The following is an 18,855-nucleotide window of genomic DNA, read 5'->3' as shown; positions in this document are numbered from 1 at the left end:
AAGTCTCGCGACCTTCCCAAGATGGCGGTTACCCTACGGTTTCCGCCTTTACGTGCGCCGGCAGAGGGCGGGCTTTCCAGGAGCGCATGCGTATAGTTCTCTTCGCTCCCTGCTCCCTCCTCCTCTTTCCCCCGCCTCCATTTTGTTCGCGGACGCTGGGGACGGTGGGAGCAGGTCCATTTCCGGGTTGGCAAAAGGGGCGGCGGCGGCGAGAGAGGGAGCTTGCCGGGGAGCGAGCAGGACGGGACGAAGCTAGAGCGGAGGTGGGGGAGGATTCGCTCCCGGGGCTGCTGCGGCCAGGTCGGAAAGAGGCAGAAGAGGCTGGGTACGTCGCTGAGATGATCTGCGGACCTGAGTGGGGGAGCCGGGGGAGGGGGGAATTGGGGCGGGGCTTGAAGAGAGAGGGGATGTGGGGGGAGGGGCCTGAGGGAGAGAGGGGTCCTGGGGGCGGGGTCTGAGGGGGGGAAATGGAACTGGGGGCTGGGTCTGAAGAGCCTGGAGTGGGGCGTGGGGAATCTAACTGGGGAGGAGTGGTCGGGAATTAGTGTAGGGCGAGCACTGACTGAAAATGGGAAAGAAGGTTATTGAGAGACAGGAAATAAGGGATCCTGAAGGGTTGGGTAAGGTGAGTAAGACGGTAACTCGGAGTGAGGGACAAGTAACCGTGCGCAAAAAGGGAGATGGGGAGGGAGGGACCTGTTGTGAACAGGTAATTAACAGGATGCTCTGAGTGAGGAGGCCACTGTTGACGTTTTGGGGATTGAGTTGAGTGAAAACCAATGGCTCAGAGGATGATTCGGGAAATTGCTTACACTTGAGGGAATCAGAATTGAGTTGCTCATGGGAGCAACCTAGAGTTGAGGGTTCAGATTGGAGTGGTGTGAAGTGAGGGAAGATGGAAATCTTAAAGTCTTAGACGTGGGCATTGTGTGGTGTTGAGTTACTGATCAAGAAAGAAAATTCTTGGGCGCCTGGGTGGCTCAGTTGGTTAAGCGACTGCCTTCAGCTCAGGTCATGATCCTGGAGTCCCGGGATCGAGTCCCACATCGGGCTCCCTGCTCAGCACGGAGTCTGCTTCTCCCTCTGACCCTCCCCCCTCTCATGCTCTCTCTCTCTCTCATTCTCTCTCTCTCTCAAATAAATAAATAAAAATCTTAAAAAAAAAGAAAGAAAATTCTTAGAACACGCAGGTGAGGAGCTGGAAGAAGCTGGTGTGTACTGGAATTCATATTTTTAAAGGGATTTGAATAATCTGTTTCTGCTTTGGACTGCCCCCCCCCCCCCCCGGATCCACCTCCTTTTTCACGGTGTTATTTTTGCCTTACTGTTTTCTCGATGACTTACTGAATGTTTTTACTGACTTTTTCTCCTCTTACAAACCAAAAGAGAACCTCAGGGAATAAGGACTGTTCTAGCATACCTATGGATTTACTAAGTAACTTTGAGGCAAGTCATTAAAATGTCTTTTTTTTTTTTTTCCTCCCTTTGAAAGACAGGTTTGGTTCCTCTCTGCCTCTAAAAGATTGTGTTAACTAAATGGGATCTTTAAAATGGTTGCAAAGAAGCGATCTCTGAGAACATGATTGAGGTATTGATATTTAGAAGACGTGTGTTTCTCAGTTTCTTCTCAGCCTTGCTGCATATATCCTGCCAGGAAATAGTTGATTTTGATTTGATACGTGTCCAGTTTTTTAACTTTTCTCAAAGCCAACTTTTAGTAGCCCCAAATCTCATATTATTGTGTTACATTGTATTGACTACCATCCAGATGGAGATAGGGAAGTTAGAGCTGGGGCTGAATGAAGTTGATTGATGAAGAATGTGAGAGAATGCACTTTTATTTTACTTTTGACAAACACTGACTTTCCTCATGAACTCTGAGAATTCACTGAAAAATAGTATTCTAGACAGTTGAGTCTTTTGCTTTGGCCCAGGCACGTTGGCCTCATTGCCAGGTGGTGGGGAAGCAGTGTGCTTGTGGACAGTTTTAGCTGCTTTATTGTTAATATATTGAAATCTTGACTATTCCAACTTTTTCTTTGGGCATAATATTCTAAACACTTTTCCCATAGGGGAACTTACTTAATTTAGCTTAGAAGAAGTGTTCCTGAAAGTTTTGGCATTTCTGAGGTCTGACGTGGATTTGCTTAGGAGGGGGCAGTTTCCAATTCTGCCTCATACTTGATAGCAGAGTAGTGTTTACTTCAGTTGGTGCTGATTAGTTATGTGATGTCAGCACAAAGGTGAAACGCAGGGGAAGGTGGAAGGTGGTGAGAACAGTGGAATTTTCAGGTTTTAGTAATGGCTTTTAAGAAGGGAAGAGTGAAGTCCTGTTCCTATGGAGAAATTTGTCAGATGTTCTTTCTTGACCTCTTTGGGAGCGTAACCTAGTGTACTTGAGTCTGTTTTTCTGTTGCTCTGAAGTGATTCTGAAAATCATGGGCCGCTGGTTCAGGCTGTTTCAACAAACCCTAGTCTTCCTCCTAGCCCTAGTAAGAGCGGGAGGAGCTTCAGGCTATAAAGTATATACCATACACTTATTTGGGTGTAAAAACCTGCTTAATATTTTGCTGTTATTTCAACCACAGGATCTCTTTTTGGTTTGTTTTTCAGAGGGTTTGGAAATAAGTTATGGGGGCTCAGAGGTCTGGGAAGGCTTTTGGTATAGCCTGCTTTAACATACAATTTTCCATTTTTCCTATCTTGTCACGTTTTTCCAATGCTTTATTTGAGCCAGTCCTAGGTGGAAAATGGCAAATTACACATTTTCCCCTCCTTTTTAGTCTCTGGTGGACCTGTTGTCTGTGTCACAGTTTGATATCCCCAAAGTGAAAGGATTCTTTACTGCTTCAAATGGGGAGGGTGACAGAAGCTGAGCCGGGTTTTCTGGGCCAGAGAATGGATTCTGTCAGAGCAAAGAATAGTTGCAGAGACACAAACTGGGACCTTAAGCTGTGACTAACATTTTGGCAACATGCTTCCCTTTGCCAAATAACTTCTTTTCTTCTCGAGTGTGATTGTTGATCTCCTTCTCAAAGTAGGCTCTTGTTGCTACTGTTCCCCACACAACTCCCGAGCAGAAGTTGGCAGGGTTCCGGTTGACGGACTGTCTCTTGAGGGATATGCCCCGGATTAGAGTAAATGGGGTGTTCCATGTCAAAATGAGGGTCATTGGCAGATCCTGAGAGCTGCTCTGCAAGGAAATAGAGGCAGGACTCTTTTCTGAATGTTCTTGCACTCCTTTATGCTTTTTCTAAATTCAAACCTGTTTCTTATTCATCTGCTGATTAAATGCAGAATCATTGCCTCTGCCTAGCTTTCAAAGTCCAGGGCATTGAGGAAAAGAGAGAGAAAGAATTTCCCACATTTTTTTGTTCCACTCTCACTCCCAAGCCTTTTAGCCTAGGGAGCCACAGGCTAAACTCACGAGCACTTCTTGGTATTATTATAGAGGAGTATTTTATTTTATTTTTTATTTTTAGAGAGCGTGCACGAGTAGGGAGGGGCAGAGGGAGAGGGAATCTTAAACAGGCTCCACACTGAGCGCCGAGCCCGATGGGGGGGGGCTCGATCTCACAACCTTGAGATCATGACCTGAGCCAAAATCAAGAGTCGAACACTTAACTGGCTGAGCCGTCCAGGTGCCCTGTAGAGAGTGGTATTTTAAAATGCTGAATAGAACTTACGGAGAGGGGTGCCTGGGTGGCTCGGTTGAGTGTCCAACTCTTGATCTCAGGGTTGTGAGTTTGAGCCTTGCGTTGGGGTCTGCACTGGGCGTGGAGCCTACTTTTAAAAAAAAAGAACTTTATGGAGAAAAACAATGCTAGTAGGGAAAACAGGTGATTAATTTGCTAGTGTCTGTGTCAGTCTTAGATCTCTTAAGATTTTGGCTTAACATGCAGAAAGAGCATTTGGAGGCAAGTAAGTTATCAAATTTGAGAGCCAGGAATTGGCTTCTAACTTGCCATATAACATGGCAAAGTTATAAGAATTTAGAATGGCTATACTAAGTACTTGGTTCTACTTAGTAAATGTCCTTTTGTTTTTTAGGGGATGATTAGTTGAAGATAACTTTATCTCCAGTAGGTCTTGGGATGGATTATGAAGATCATTTCTTGCAGTCAATGTCAGTGGCCCTTGTAACATTGGAGATAACCCCAAAACAAATCGTCTGTCTGGTGGCCCTGGATACAGTTTCTTCCTGCCATCGTTAGCCCACACTATTCTGTTCCCCATATGCAGGTTTGGGAAACTTAACAGGTTCAGATTCAGAGGTTTTGACTCTGATCCAGGGCTTTGATTGTGGTAACAAACAGGATTATTTGGAGTTGTGTTTAATCTTGTCTCAGATATTTCTTTACTGAAGAATGTCTTGAAGTTTGGCAAATCTGTATATCTAAGGAATGTATATTGATTTCCGTGTCACCTTTCTTATAATTGGTTTTCAAAAAAATTTTTAGTTTTTTGAACTTTGTGGATTCAGATTAAGCTCCATTTAGATTTTGAGGCTCTCTGGTGAAAATAATTTGTTTTTAGTCAGTATTTATATTCAGTACAAATTCGTTGACCTACTTTATAAGCATATAAAAATGCTGAATTCAGTAATCCCTTTTTTCTCCCAATAATCCCTTCTTTTTTTTTTTAAGATTTTACTTATTTATTTGACAGACACAGTGAGAGAAGGAACACAAGCAGGGGGAGTGGGAGAGGAAGTAGCCTTCCCACTGAGCAGGGAGCCTGATGCAGGGCTCCATCCCAGGACCCTGGGATCATGACCCGAGCCGAAGGCAGACGCTTAACGACTGAGCCCCCCCAGGTGCCCCTCCCAATAATCCTTTCTTTCTTTTTTTTTTTTTTTTTTAAAGATTTTATTTATTTATTCATTAGAGACAGAGAGAGAGAGAGGCAGAGGGAGAAGCAGGCTCCCAAGGAGCAGGGAGCCCGATGTGGAACTCGATCCCAGGACCCTGAGATCACGACCTGAGCCGAAGGCAGACGCTTAACCATCTGAGCCACCCAGGCGCCCTCAATAATTCTTTCTGACTATGAAAACATTCTCCATATGTCCAAATTGGGACAGTTAGTTGCAAAAAAAGGTGGGAATTTTCTTCTAAAGTGGTATAATCTAGTATGGGACAGGCTATCTGAGATTTGTGGATAAGTGAGTTTTCCTTCCGTCAACTTCTGCCTCCCAGTGCTCAGCTAGCAGTCAGGATCACAAAGTCGTTTAACCTCCATCACTGTCTTAGAAATAAGGATAGGACTGTCTTTAGCAAATTTTATTTATTTATTGTTTAAGAAGCTTAATTTTATTTTTAGTAATCTCTACACCCAACGTGGGCTTGAACTCACAACCCTGAGATCAAGAGTTGTACACCCTTCCAGCTGAGCAGCCAGGTGCCCCTGGCAAATTTTATTTTTTAAGTAGATAATACATTCACATGGTTCAAAATTTGAAAATTAAAGAAGAAGGTACACTGAATAGTCTGTCTTTTCTGCTTGTGTATTCATCAGTCCAGTTTATCTTCCCAGGGGCAGCTGATGTGTTCAGTTTCTTAAGATCCTTTCCAGAGATGACATACACATATAAAGCGTGTGTGTGTGTGTGTATCTTGCTTTTTCTTATAAACAAATGTAGCATGCTGTTAGTACTATCTGCATTTTTTTTTTTTTTAAGATTTTATTTATTTGACAGAGAGACACACAGCAAGAGCAGGAACACAAGCAGGGGGAGCGGGAGCGGGAGAAGCAGGCTTCCCGCCGAGCAGAGAGCCCGATGCGGGGCTCGATCCTAGGACCCTGGGATCATGACCTGAGCCGAAGGCAGACGCTTAACTACTGAGCCACCCAGGCGCCCCAGTACTATCTGCATTTTTAAAAAACTTATTTTGGCAGTCATTCCATATAAGCAGTAAGGAGATTTTGGCACCTGCCCTATACCGGTAGACATTTTAAATATTTTCAGTCTTATGCTATTACCAATTATGCCCCAGTGAATAACCATATATATTTGGCTCTTAGCATGAGTGACTATATCTGTAGGGTAAATTATAAGTAGAATTGCCAAAGCTGATGTGTTTTTAGCCCTGTTACTCATTTATTTGCCAAGAACTTTTGAGCTCCTACCGTGTGACAAGCACTGTGCTTCATGAGTGAACAGAACTGACTCAGCCCTTGCACTCATGCAGCTGTATGGTCTGGTGGGGAAGACATCCGTTAAACAATAATTAATTACTGCTGCTGTAAATCCTGTGGAAACAGCTAATGGGAAGCCTAACCAGGTTGATAGAGCAACAGTGCAAAGAGGGAATGTCCTTAAGGAATTGACATTTAAGGCTGAAACCTAAAGGATGAGGGGCAGACCAAAGAGTGTTGCAGATGGAGAGAAGGGCATAGGTGGAGGTCCTGAGGAGGGAAAGAACATGGCTGTTTTGAAGAATTGAAGGAAGTAAGTTCCAGTGTGTCTGAGCTTGGGGAGTGAGAAGCAGAGAGGTAGGAGGTAAGGCTTCAGGGATGTGAGGTCTCCAGAAAAACCACATAAATAACAGTGAATTTTGAGACCAGTCTTTACGGGAGAGATTTTTTTTTTAATTAGCATATAATGTATTATTGGTTTCAGGGGTACAGGCCTGTGGTTCATCAGTCTTAATACACAGCACTTACCACAACATACCCTCCCCAATGTCCATTACCCAGCCACTCCATCCCCCCACTCCCCTCCCCTCCAGCAACCCTCAGTTTGTTTCCTGAGATTAAGAATCTCTTATGGTCTGTAGGAAAGATTTTTTCTTTGTCAGTTTTTTTCACAGATACTGATTTACTAGTGTTGATGCTGAAATCATCAGTATCGTAAAGAAATCTGATGCCTGTACATAGAACATGTTTTCTGTAAGAACCTTTTTGGGGTGGCTGGGTGATGGACATTGGGGAGGGCATGTGCTATGGTGAGCGCTGTGAATTGTGTAAGACTGATGAATCACAGACCTGTACCCCTGAAACAATACGTTATATGTTAATTTAAAAAAAATGGAGAAAAAAAAACTTTTTTGGATAAAGGCTGTTCTTTTAGTCTTGATTTCTTTTAGGTCCAGCAAGCACCCAATCTTGTCAGATTATGGGGGATGATGAGATGGTTAGTTTCCCACACCTGCTATTTAGGAACAGAAAACCTATTTACTTCTTGAGAATATTGACTGTTTTTTGTAAGCCTCATAGGGCTAGAGAGCACAGATGTTCTCATTATGAACTGGTGAATATAATACTCTGTCGTACCCATCATCTAGGCCGTATGTCTTAACATGATGCATAATGCTTGTTGGATGTACAAATGAATCAGTAGCCCAACGGGTCATTATAACTCTGAATATATGAAAGCATTTTTATCTGCAAGTGTATTGACTTTTGTTCAGAAATCACAGTACTCTTGCTCAAAGCCCAGATGGTCCTGTTTGATTTAGTACCTTTCCTGTGTAATTGGATCAGCTTGTCCTGTTTTCATAAAGTAGAATCTTGGTTTAGCAGCCCAACACTAGTGAGCAAGGAATGAAAATGTGCAAATTTTTCTAGCATTTCAGCAAGAAGCGTCTGTGTATCTGATGGCTTAAGGGCATTAGAGCGGGAGAAGAGACTCCTCAACAATGAAAGTGACAGCTTTGTTATTAGATTATCTGTGGTGAGTTGGGACTTAATATATTATCTTTGAAATGAGGCGTGACACTTCTCTCCATGTGAAGTCTGGATCAACATTTTATGGAGCATCTGTTTAAGTTTTCTTTCAGGCCTTTTCTAATGGAGACTGTCATCACTGGATTTGCCTTCTGACTGTTCTCTGTATAGGCTTTTCCACTTGTCTGTCAGGGGTGTGTGGAATGAAGGCTGGCACATGGAAGCTGAGGCCTGGTCACATGAGACATGGCTACCCTACAGTGAGAAGAGCCGTTTTTTGTCATCAGTGACTAGGTTTCAGCCTCCCTTGTAAGCAGCCTTTTAATCTAATTAACAGTTTCTTTAAAACATTTTCTTAGAACTTCTAGAGATATTTTGACCACAGATGTTGGTTGTTTTTGTTTTTCAGTTAGTTGTGTTAAATCGAAAACAAAACCTAAAAAAGGAGCTAAGGTAGTTGATTTTAAGATCTGTCCTTCTGTTTTTGTGCCTACCTTGAAATTAATTTTGGTCATGATTTCTTTTTTTCTTTTTTTAAGATTTTTATTTATTTATTTGACAGAGAGAGACACAGCGAGAGAGGGAACACAAGCAGGGGGAGTGGGAGAGGGAGAAGCAGACCTCCTGCAGAGCAGGGAGCCCGACGCGGGGCTCGATCCCATGACCCTGGGACCATGACCGGAGCTGAAGGCAGATGCTTAACCACTGAGCCACCCAGGTGCCCCTTGGTCATGATTTCTTATAGTGGCCTGGAAGTTCCTCACATATCTGACACGTGGTAGAGTAAACTCTGTGGTGGTGAACATTGTTAGGTGACAACCAGGCTGTGGCAGAGATTAAGGTCACATTAGGCAGCCTGCTTTCATTAGAGTTGAATCCGAGACGCAGGTTCTAGAATTAAGCATAATGGCCTTTTAATTATTTTGGTTGGTTTGGGATTTTCTGCTGTTCTTAATTACACTGGTAACAGATCCATTACAGACCTTATGTTTTGAAATTTTGGTCAGTCTGAAGTTTGGTTTTGCTTAGTGTTAGGATTTTTTGGTTTTTAGTAATTAAATGTTTGGATTTTTTTTTTTTTTTAAAGATTTTATTTATTTATTTGACAGACAGAGACACAGCGAGAGAAGGAACACAAGCAGGGGGAGCGGGAGAGGGAGAAGCAGGCTTCCCGTGGAGCAGGGAGCCCGATGCGGGGCTTGATCCCAGGACCCTGAGATCATGACCTAAGCTGAAGGCAGATGCTTAACGACTGAGCCACCCAGGCGCCCCTAAATGTTTGGATTTTTTAATTTTCATAGTAAGAATACATAATTTAAACATTCAGTAGTATAGAAGACTTACAATTAAAAGAACAGCTGCTCCATCTTTCCTTAATTGTCCTCAGTCACTTTTAATACTTCAGTGGTTTTTTTCTGATGCATATTATTTCCATATTTTTACATAGTATGCTTATACTATGCTTATACAGTATGCTTATACTGTTATTTCTTGTTTTTTCCAGTCTTAGATATTATCTGTTGAATTTCTACTATGGAAGATGATTTTGCATTTTTTTGAAGATTTTTTAAAAAGATTATGTATTTATTTTATATATAGCGAGAAAGTGTGCGCACACATGTGCAAGCTGAGTGGGGTTGGTGGGAAGGGCAGAGGGAGAGTGGGAGAAGCAGACTACCCACTGAGCGTGGAGCTGAACACAGGGCTTGATCCCACGACCCCTGAGATCATGACCCAAGCTGAAATCAAGAGTGGGATGCCTGACTGAGCCACCCAGGTGCCCCAAAGGTTTTTTTTATTTTTAATCTCTACACCCAATGTGAGGCTCAAACTTAACCCTGAGATCAAGAGTCACATGCTCTACCAACTGAGCCAGCCAGGTGCCTCTGATTTTGCATTCTTATACTACTACCTACCCTCAACCCTTCCTGCTATCCTCCTAATACAGTTTTGATTAAATCAATATTTTGTATGTTTTTATGTATCAGGGTTCAATCAGAAAAACAAACCATTCTTGATATTTCAAAGAGGATATTATATGCTTACAAAATCATTGGAAGGTCATGGGAACGCCACCTTGCAGGGATTCCAAAGAAACTGCTACTATTAATAATCTTTGGTATCTTAAAAGCAGGCAATTTGTAGAATATTGGAAACTTACAAAACCACATGTCTGTCATCTGTTAGAGGCCACACACCTGCTTATTGCTACTAGAAGAGCAATAATGGTACATACCTTTCTTACATCTTCTAGGTCTTGAATGAATGACTCTGTACTGATGGAATTTATTTATTTATTTATTTTTAAAGATTTTATTTATTTATTTGACAGAGAGAGAGTTAGCGAGAGCAGGAACACAAGCAGGGGGAGTGGGAGAGGGAGAAGCAGGCTTCCCGCCGAGCAGGGAGCCCAATGCGCTGCTCGATCCCAGGACCCCGGGATCATGACCTGAGCCGAAGGCAGACGCCCAACAGCTGAGCCACCCAGGCGCCCTGTACTGATGGAATTTAAACCACAACCCTGGGGCGCCTGGATGGCTCAGTCGTTAAGCATCTGCCTTAGGCTCGGGTCATGATCCCGGGGTCCTGGGATCGAGCCCCGCATCGGGCTCCCTGCTCGGCGGGAAGCCTGCTTCTCCCTCTCCCACTCTCCCTGCTTGTGTTGCCTCTCTCGCTGTGTCTCTCTCTCTCAAATAAATAAATAAAATCTTAAAAAAAAACAAACAAAACCACAACCCCATTGAAAGAGCATTCTGGGAAATGTAGTTCCCAGGTTTTCAGTCTCCCCTTCTGTCCACCATGAGCCAGAAAGAGGGTAGAGGTCAATGTAGCCTAAAGAAGAAAAATTGACGTCCAATATAATGACTGTCTGTACTGTGATTATACTGTATTTCCTTACACATTTTCCCTTTAAGTATAATAATCACCATTCTTTGTTTTTCTTTTTTTCTTCCTTCCTTCTGCTTGATTTATTGAGTACCAATCGCCGATTCATCCCTAAATTCTGACAAAGTATAAATCTCTTTTTAGTACAAATACTTTAGTGGACCCTCTTTCGGAGGCTTTATGAAAAAGGGTTCCAGGGGTGCCTGGGTGGCTCAGTCGTTAAGTGTCTGCCTTCGGCTCAGGTCATGATCTCAGGGTCCTGGGATCGAGCCCTGCATCGGGCTCCCTGCTTGGCGGGAAGCCTGCTTCTCCCTCTCCCACTCCCCCTGCTTGTGTTCCCTCTCTCGCTGTGTCTCTGTCAAATAAATAAATAAAATCTTAAAAAAAAAAAAATTGCGTCTCTCCTTTAAAAAAAAAAAAAGAAAAGAAAAAGGGTTCCATTGGAGGGGGTGCATTTTGGGGGGCCTTGCATGTTTCTGCCTGCACACTGGTTGGAAGTTTGACTAGATATAAAATGTTATATTGGAAATGGCATTTCTTTGGAAATTTTAAGCCTCGTTTTGTGATCTTCTAACTTTTAATAGTAGTATTGTGAAGTTTGATGTTACTCTGATTCTGGATTCTTTGTATGGAATTTGTTTTTTGTTTTTTTTTAAAAGATTTTATTTATTTGACAGAGAGAGACACTTTACGCTTAACGATTGAGTCACCCAGGCACCCCAGATTTCTGATTTTAGTAGGTCTGGATTAGGGCCCAGGCATGCGTGTGTGTGTGTGTGTGTGTGTGTGTGTTTAAAGATTTTATTTATTTATTTGACAGACACAGTGAGGGGGGAACACAAGCAGGGGGAGTGGGAGCCACCCAGGCACCCCTGGAATTTGTTTTTTCTTTGAAAGATTTTAGGGTGTTGTCTTTACCCCAGGTATTCTGAAATACAATGATACGTGACTGTGTACCTTTGTGTGACTATTCTAAAATTTACCATGCTTGGCATTCAGTGAGCCTTTTCAGTCTGAAGTGTATTTCGATCTGTCCTGGGAAATTTTCTTGTATTATATTTTTGATAATGTATTCTTTGATAGTTCTCTCCTTTGTCTTTCTGGGAACCCCTATTATCCAGATGGTGAAATTCCTACACTGGTCCTCTTAATTTTTTTTTCCTCGTGATTTTCTTTTTTTTTTTTTCTTATTCAGTTTTCAGATATTCTGAGTTTTTTCTTCCAGCTCTTCTCTTGTATTTTTAATATTTGCTATTGATGTTTTAAATTTCTAGGAGCTCTTTTTGTTCTCAGAATTTATATATAAGTATTTTTACATGTTGTTAGGAATTCTGTTTTGTTTACTTTGATTCCTGTCTTTCCTGTTAGAGATTTCCTTCAAATATCTGGTAATTTTTGGCTGTTTACTTTTGAGAGTGAGGCACTTACAAGCTCTGAGTATGGAGCCCTGGCTTATCAAGTGGTAGGCATCACTGTAGGTTGTATTGGCAGCTGATCGTTTTCCTTGGAGAGGACTCCTCTAGTCTCCTGCTAGAGAAGACAAGCCCAGCAGCAGGTGTTTTGGAGCCAAGTGGGGGAACAGAGCTGGGGAGGGGAAGAGGTCTCATTGTTGAGTAGATAGAGGTTCACTCAATCTCCCTATTTTCTTTTTTTTTTTTAAAGATTTTTTATTTATTTATCTGAGAGAGAGAATGGGAGACAGAGAGCATGAGAGGGGGAGGATCAGAGGGAGAAGCAGACTCCCCGCTGAGCAGGGAGTCCGATGCGGGACTCGATCCCGGGACTCCAGGATCATGACCTGAGCCGAAGGCAGTTGCTTAACCAACTGAGCCACCCAGGCGCCCCCCTATTTTCATTATGGTACTCTTGCCCTAGGCTGTAACTGCTCACTTGGTTCAGAGGCCCTCTGCCTGGCAGCATGGGCAAGGGAAAGAGGGGATCTCTTTCTTACATAGACTTTTAGTCAGTTCTCCTGTTCTAGCCCCTCCGACCCCACTTTGTTCAGAGGTACCAGGTGCCTTCAGTTTCTGAGCTTTTTCTGAGTTTTCTGTGGTGGGAATTTACTTTCTGCTGCAAGCGTTTAACTTTTTCCTTTCTGTGAGGTTAGTTGTCACTAGTGCATGTGCCTTCCAGCTTCCAAAATTTTGTTGACATCTTTCTGCTGTTGCATGCTTTTCCATTTTCTTTGTTTTTTAAGGCTTATGCGTTTAAAAACATCCCTTTGCTGTTATTTTAATGGTGTTTCATGAGGGAACACTGATAAATGCCTTCCACACATTTATGTTTAACCAGCATATTCATCAGCTTTTCCTTGCTGCTCTCCATTCAGTCACAATAGTGTTGGTGTAATTGAGTACTAATACTCCTTCAGAACATTGTTTTTCAGACTTCCCTAAGACCAAGAATTACTTAAGGTGCTTGTTGAATAATATATAGATCTCTCTGCTGGAAGATTTCTGATTTTTTTTTTTTTAAGATTTTATTTATTTATTTGACAGAAAGAGACACAGGGAGAGAGGGAACACAAGCAGGGGGAGTGGGAGAGGGAGAAGCAGACTTCCCGCTGAGCAGGGAGCCCGATGCGGGGCTCGATCCCAGGACCCTGGGATCATGATCTGAGCCAAAGGCAGACGCTTAACAACTGAGCCACCCAGGCGCCCCATGCGTGTGTGTTTTAAACAAATACCCTAAGATGGGTTTTATCTTCAGGCAAGTTTGGAAACTGTTTTAGAAGGGTCTTCTAAACCTTTATTACTCCCAAGTCTCTGAGGCAAACTTCTCAGGCTCCACCTAATATTGCTTTTGTATTCAGACTGTGTTTTAGTCTGTCTGGCATTGGTCTGGATTTCTAAATTAGAGTGTGTGTCCTTCATCTGGTTAACTCTCTTCTCTGGTGAAAAGCTGGCTGATGTTAATAACTTTGGCCTTGTGTGACTCCCATTTTTTTTAGCCAGCACTTCTAGACCCATTGCTTGGTTGCTTGGTTCCTGGCCTGTGTGGGTGGGGAGGAAGTATTAGTTATGAACATTGAGCTACTCTCTGCATCATTTCACTGTCCAAATCCAAGAATCTGTTAAATATTTTTTGAAGTGGAAAATTGACTCAGGCTTTGAAAACAGATGTACTAATTATCTGCCTTGGATTTATGCAGCATCATTTTTGGAGATATTAAAAGCTGTGATTTGAAGTTTGTTTTTAACTTTGATAATATGAAAGGGCACATTCTCTTCTCCTTCTTGTATTATGGATTCCTAAGGCCCAGAAAAGAAAAATGGCTGTATCTTTTACTACCAGTCTGTAAGGCATCTGGAAATGAGGTGTTCGCAGCTGCTCCTTGGTTGCTATGAATTGCTTGGCAGTTAGGAACCAAATAGTACATGTCTTACAATGTTGTAGAGGCCAAGTGTAGGATCCTAGTTCTTAGTTCTTGGAAATCTTGCGGCTGTTACTAGCCAAAATATAGCCTGAGGAAGTCATGTTGGCTCTGACATGGAGCTGATTTACATTCTAAGATGAACAGCTCCATAGAAACAGCAAGTTCCTTTGAAACGGTTTTGGTGAGTGAAGTCACGAAAACAATGTGAAATCTAAAGTATTACTGTCTCACAGATTATTGATCACTGGCTGCGTTATGAAGCACTACTTTGAACTGTTACTGATTTACTGCAGTTGACTATTTCTGTACACCTTCCCCCACATTTCCAGTACTGTAGTGTTTTCACGTTAACAGGATTTTCTCTTTGCTTTGAGGGGTGTAGTAGGGGCTGATGATGTTCGGTGCGGTGATTCCCTGATCTCTGTTTAGGATGATTTTCAGATATTTAATTTACAGTTTCTCTTGCATTAATTAATCTCTATCCATCTTTTTTTATGAAGCCATTCTTTGCAGCTGTGGTTATTTAATTGAACATAAGAGTAGACTTCTCATTGATTTGTCATCATTTTAGATAAGAGGACTTGGCTCCTGAGTATGTGGGAATAACCCATGGTATCTAATATTTACTACATCAAGTAGTATGTGACTAAGTAGACTTCTGAGTTTGTGTTTTTAGGGCTTTGTTTAATTAATTAATTTATTTGTTTATTTATTTTTAATTTATTTATTTGACAGAGACAGAGAGAGAACACAAGCAGGGGGAGCAGCAGAGGGAGAGGGAGAAGCAGGCACCCTGCTGAGCAGGGAGCCCGATTCGAGGCTGGATCCCAGGACACTGGGATCCTGACCTGAGCCAAAGGCAGACACTTAACTGACTGAGCCACCCAGGCCACCCTATTTATTTATTTTAAAGATTTTATTTATTTACTTGAGAGAGAGAGCACAGAGGGAGAAGGAGAAGCAGACCCCCGCTGAGCAGGGAGCCCAATGTGGGGCTTGATCCCAGGACCCTGGGATCATGACCCGAGCCAAAGGTAGACACTTAACTGACTGAGCCACCCAGGTGTCCCTATTTCTAGGGTTTTAAACAAACCTAGGACAAGAGGAGTGTCACATTAGGAGGAAAAGCTGCATCGTTGGGATGTGTACTTAACGTTTCTTATTAGAGATTATATTGAAAGGATTTCATCATACAGTTACATATCTTTATTCTACGTCTTTCCTTTTCTCTTTCAGGCTTGTGTGCTGCTTGTAACAGTGAAAAATCATTGATGTGGAGAGTAAAACATTCAGGTTTAGTTGTAGGAGTTGTAGGGTTTTCAGTTTAAATATTCATGGTGCATATGTGATTTTTTTTTTTTATTACTTGTTTTGGATCAATCAGATTTGCTGCATAGTTGAATTTCCATGATGGAAAATGCCTGCAGTTGGAAAAATGATTTTTTCCCCTTCGTGGAGTAACCTTGGAGTTTTAATTAATTCCATCTCTATGCATGACAGAAATCTGTTTCACCGGAGGTTTGACTGAATTGAATTTCAAGGGGAAGGTAGCACCTTCTCCATTGAGAGAAGAGGGCTGTGGATTATTTTTAAAACTATATAAAGCTTTTTTTGCACGGGTTAGGGGAAGGGTGGTAAGGTATCTGTAACATGAAAGTTATTCTAGTCTGGTTCTTTTTATTTAGAGAAACCAAAATGTTTTAGTGGAAGCCCTCCACTATATTCTGTCCTAGAACACAGAAAGGCGTGTTCATAATTCTGTGTTGACATCCGTTCCCACGTAAGTATAGGAACCTGTTTGGCTCCTGCTGTTTGTTAGTCTCCTGGAGTGAGTGGCATGTGAGTACTCTTAGGTAGCTCCTGGCACTTCTCCCATGTTGGGGTTCTTTGGTTTGGGAACTGGATGCCATTGTGTTTACTGTGGTAATGAACTCCTACCTTGCCATGCTGTACTGCTTTTCAGGAGCAAAATTGAAGGGCAGGTGGATAGGCAGACATTATCATCAGGTGATTTTTAACCCTGGAAGGCTTCCAGTTAGTAGTATCTGGGTCCCTAGCTGTGCTTAAACCAAGCGATCAAGTACAGTCTGTGGGATTAATGAGATAACTGATTGAACTTGTTTACTTTGGGCAGGGAACTGTTAGTTGGTTTAAACTTCTTTGGTATAGGCATATTGGATGGAGAAGGATACTAGTTTTAAGGGATTTGGAGAATGGCCTGTAAGGTCTCAGATTTCATCTTCTACCACTCTTGTCTGTACTCTGTTCTAGCTACCCTGGCTTTCTTACTAGTTCTCTGACATGTCAAGCTCGTTCCCATCTTGGGCTTTTTACTTGCTGTTTTTTAATTCTTGGAGTGCTCTTCCCCCAGATGTTCATAGGGGTTGCTCTGCTCATGGAGAGACTTCTTTGTGGAGAGCCAGCCCCCCTCCCTGCAACCCTATCTAAGAGAACATTCCTCCATACTCCTACTTTCACCCTTCATGATTCTTTTTTTTTTTTTCATTCTTTTTATCAGTAACTGAGATATGAGATTTTATTTGTTTTCTTGTTTATCTCTTCCACTAGAATGTAAGCCCTAGGATTGTAGAAACTTGTTCAGCCTCTAGAACTGGGTTTATCAACCTCAGCATTATTGACATTTTGGACTAGATGATTCTTTGTTGTGGGGGGCTGTCCTAGGAATTATAGAATGTTTTCTATCCACTAGAGGCCAGTAACACCCCCTAGTCATGATAATCAAAAATGTCTCTAGACATTGCCGAATGTCTCCTGGGAGACAGAATCATTCCCCTTAGAACCATTGTTATACAACAATGCTTTGGCACCTAGTGGAGAAATATTTATTGAATGGATTAAGTGATGGGTGCTCAATAAATATTCACTGGATGATAAATTCATGAATGAATGAATTCAGCAAGTTAAAAACGTTTGGAGCACTAAACCAAGCACATAGCCTCCTTGTTTCTTCCTTTTCTCTTTTTCTTTCTTTAGATTTTATTTGTCAGAGAGAACACATGCTTGCACAAGCAGGGGGAGCGGCAGGCAGAGGGAGAGGGAGAAGCAGGCTTCCCCGTTGAGCAAAGAACCTGATGTGGGGATTGATCCCAGGACCCTGGGATCATGACCTGAGCCTAAGGCAGACACTTAACCGACTGAGCCATCCAGGCGCCCCTCATTTTGAACTTGTTTGATGTGAATGTTTCTAGGGTTTGTTGTGTGGTTATGAACATTTGATTCATTAATGGGTTTTAATGTCTATGCTTGGAAAGTCTTGCCACCCCACCTACCTGGATTATTGAACCCACATTAGGCAAGGCTGTAGTTCCTTCTGGCTGGGATTAAAGTACACCAAACACAAACCCCATTTTGCATTGTGACTTTCTTTGTTCCAAAGCAACTGATTTTCTATTTCTGCCAAACATTTATGTTCCATCTCTGATACTATTAGATTTATTTTGATTTGAACTGTTGAATCAGAATTCCATTGAGGGGAATGTCTAGAATCTTTCCTCTTGAAGACACAGCTCTCTTCTTTAGATTATCTGGAGACAAGAGTAGGCAGAGTTACTGGTCTTTCAGAGAGGATCTTGAAATGTCTCTTTCATCTGTCTCTCTGTTTCTTTAATTTTATTTATTTATTTATTTATTTATTTATTTATTTATTTATTTAAGAGAGTGGGGGGGAGAAGGGGGCAGAGGGAGAGGGAGAAGCAGACTCCCCACTGAGCGGGGAGCCCAATGTGGGCCTCCATCCCAGGACCTTGGAATCACAACCTGAGCCGAAGGCAGACATTTAACCAACTGAGCCAGCCAGGTGTCCCTTCTCTGTTTCTTTATATTGGGGAGAGGTTTAATAGGATATTAAAGACTTGAACATGGGGGCACCTGGCTGGCTTAGCTGGTGGAGCCCTCAACTCTTGATCTTGGGGTTGTGAGTTCGAGCCCCACGTTGGGTGTAGAGATTACTTAAAAATAAAATCTTAAAAAATAAAAAATTGAACATGTATTTAAGAAAGGAGAGAGGGGTGCCTGGGTGGCTCAGTCAGTTAAGCATCTGCTTTCCGCTCAGGTCATGATCCCAGCGTCTTTTGATCGAGCCCCACATTGGGCTCTCTGCTCAGCAGGGAGTCTGCTTCTCCCTTTCCCCCTCCCCCGACTCATGCTTGTGCTCTCTCGTTTTCTGAAATAAATAAATAAAATCTTTAAGAAAGAAAGAGAGGGGGGCGCCTAGCTGGCTCAGTCGGTAGAGCATGTGACTCTTGATCTCTGGGTCATGAGTTTGAGCCCCATGTTGGGCATAGAGAGTACTTAAAAAAGGGGGGGGGAATTTTCTTATTGATATCCCAAATTCATATTCATATAACTGATTCCTGTAAGGTAAAACTAAGGCCTTTGAGACTTTGCTGAGGGAGGGAGCCTACTTTTTAAGGTCAGTTTTTTTCCTCCCCTATGGGATTTTGTTGGGTACTTCAATACAAAAACTGTAATTTACTTGGTAACAAAGCTGAGATGAAAGGAAAGTGCTGTTACCTAAGGTCTCTTAGCATGAAAGTAGATAGCATTTAGACTTAGAATTAAAATTTTTTTTTCTTTTAAAAATAACTTGCAATTGAAACTTGAGTTTTATAATAGCAGAATGCCATTTGAATAAAGGCCCCAAATGGTAGTGGTAACTAGAATACTTTTGAGATAATTTTAAATATATGAAAAAAGCAACAACTAAATTGGATTCTTCGTTTATCAAATGTGAAAGGTCAGCGTCTTTGTACTTGGGAAGTCTCCTACTTCTAAAATGTAGGAATACATATTTGGAATGAAATGTTAGGAAATTGAATAGAAAAATAGGTTTTGTCTTTTGAGGAATAGAAGAGAGTGCTTTTTAAAAGTGCATTGCTTGAGTTTTATGAAGACTTATCTCTGAATTC

The 18,855-nt window shown here is 42.1% G+C and overlaps 1 protein-coding gene across 1 annotated transcript in view; it reads left to right on the top strand.

Moving 5' to 3' along the window:
- The first annotated feature begins 145 nt into the window (after window positions 1-145).
- The window catches only part of WIPF2 (WAS/WASL interacting protein family member 2), a 48,240-nt gene continuing 29,530 nt past the window's right edge, over window positions 146-18,855 (top strand). The window contains exon 1 of the mRNA XM_032428640.1: window positions 146-325. The gene's annotated coding sequence lies outside the window, so the exon portion shown is untranslated. The remainder of the gene's footprint in view (window positions 326-18,855) is intronic.

Source organism: Phoca vitulina, unplaced genomic scaffold (assembly GCF_004348235.1).
Source record: "Phoca vitulina isolate PV1807 unplaced genomic scaffold, GSC_HSeal_1.0 scaffold40, whole genome shotgun sequence".
Classification (NCBI taxonomy): domain Eukaryota; kingdom Metazoa; phylum Chordata; class Mammalia; order Carnivora; family Phocidae; genus Phoca; species Phoca vitulina.
The sequence above is the reverse complement of the archived record's forward strand: the minus strand, read 5'-3'. Positions and strand labels throughout refer to the sequence as shown.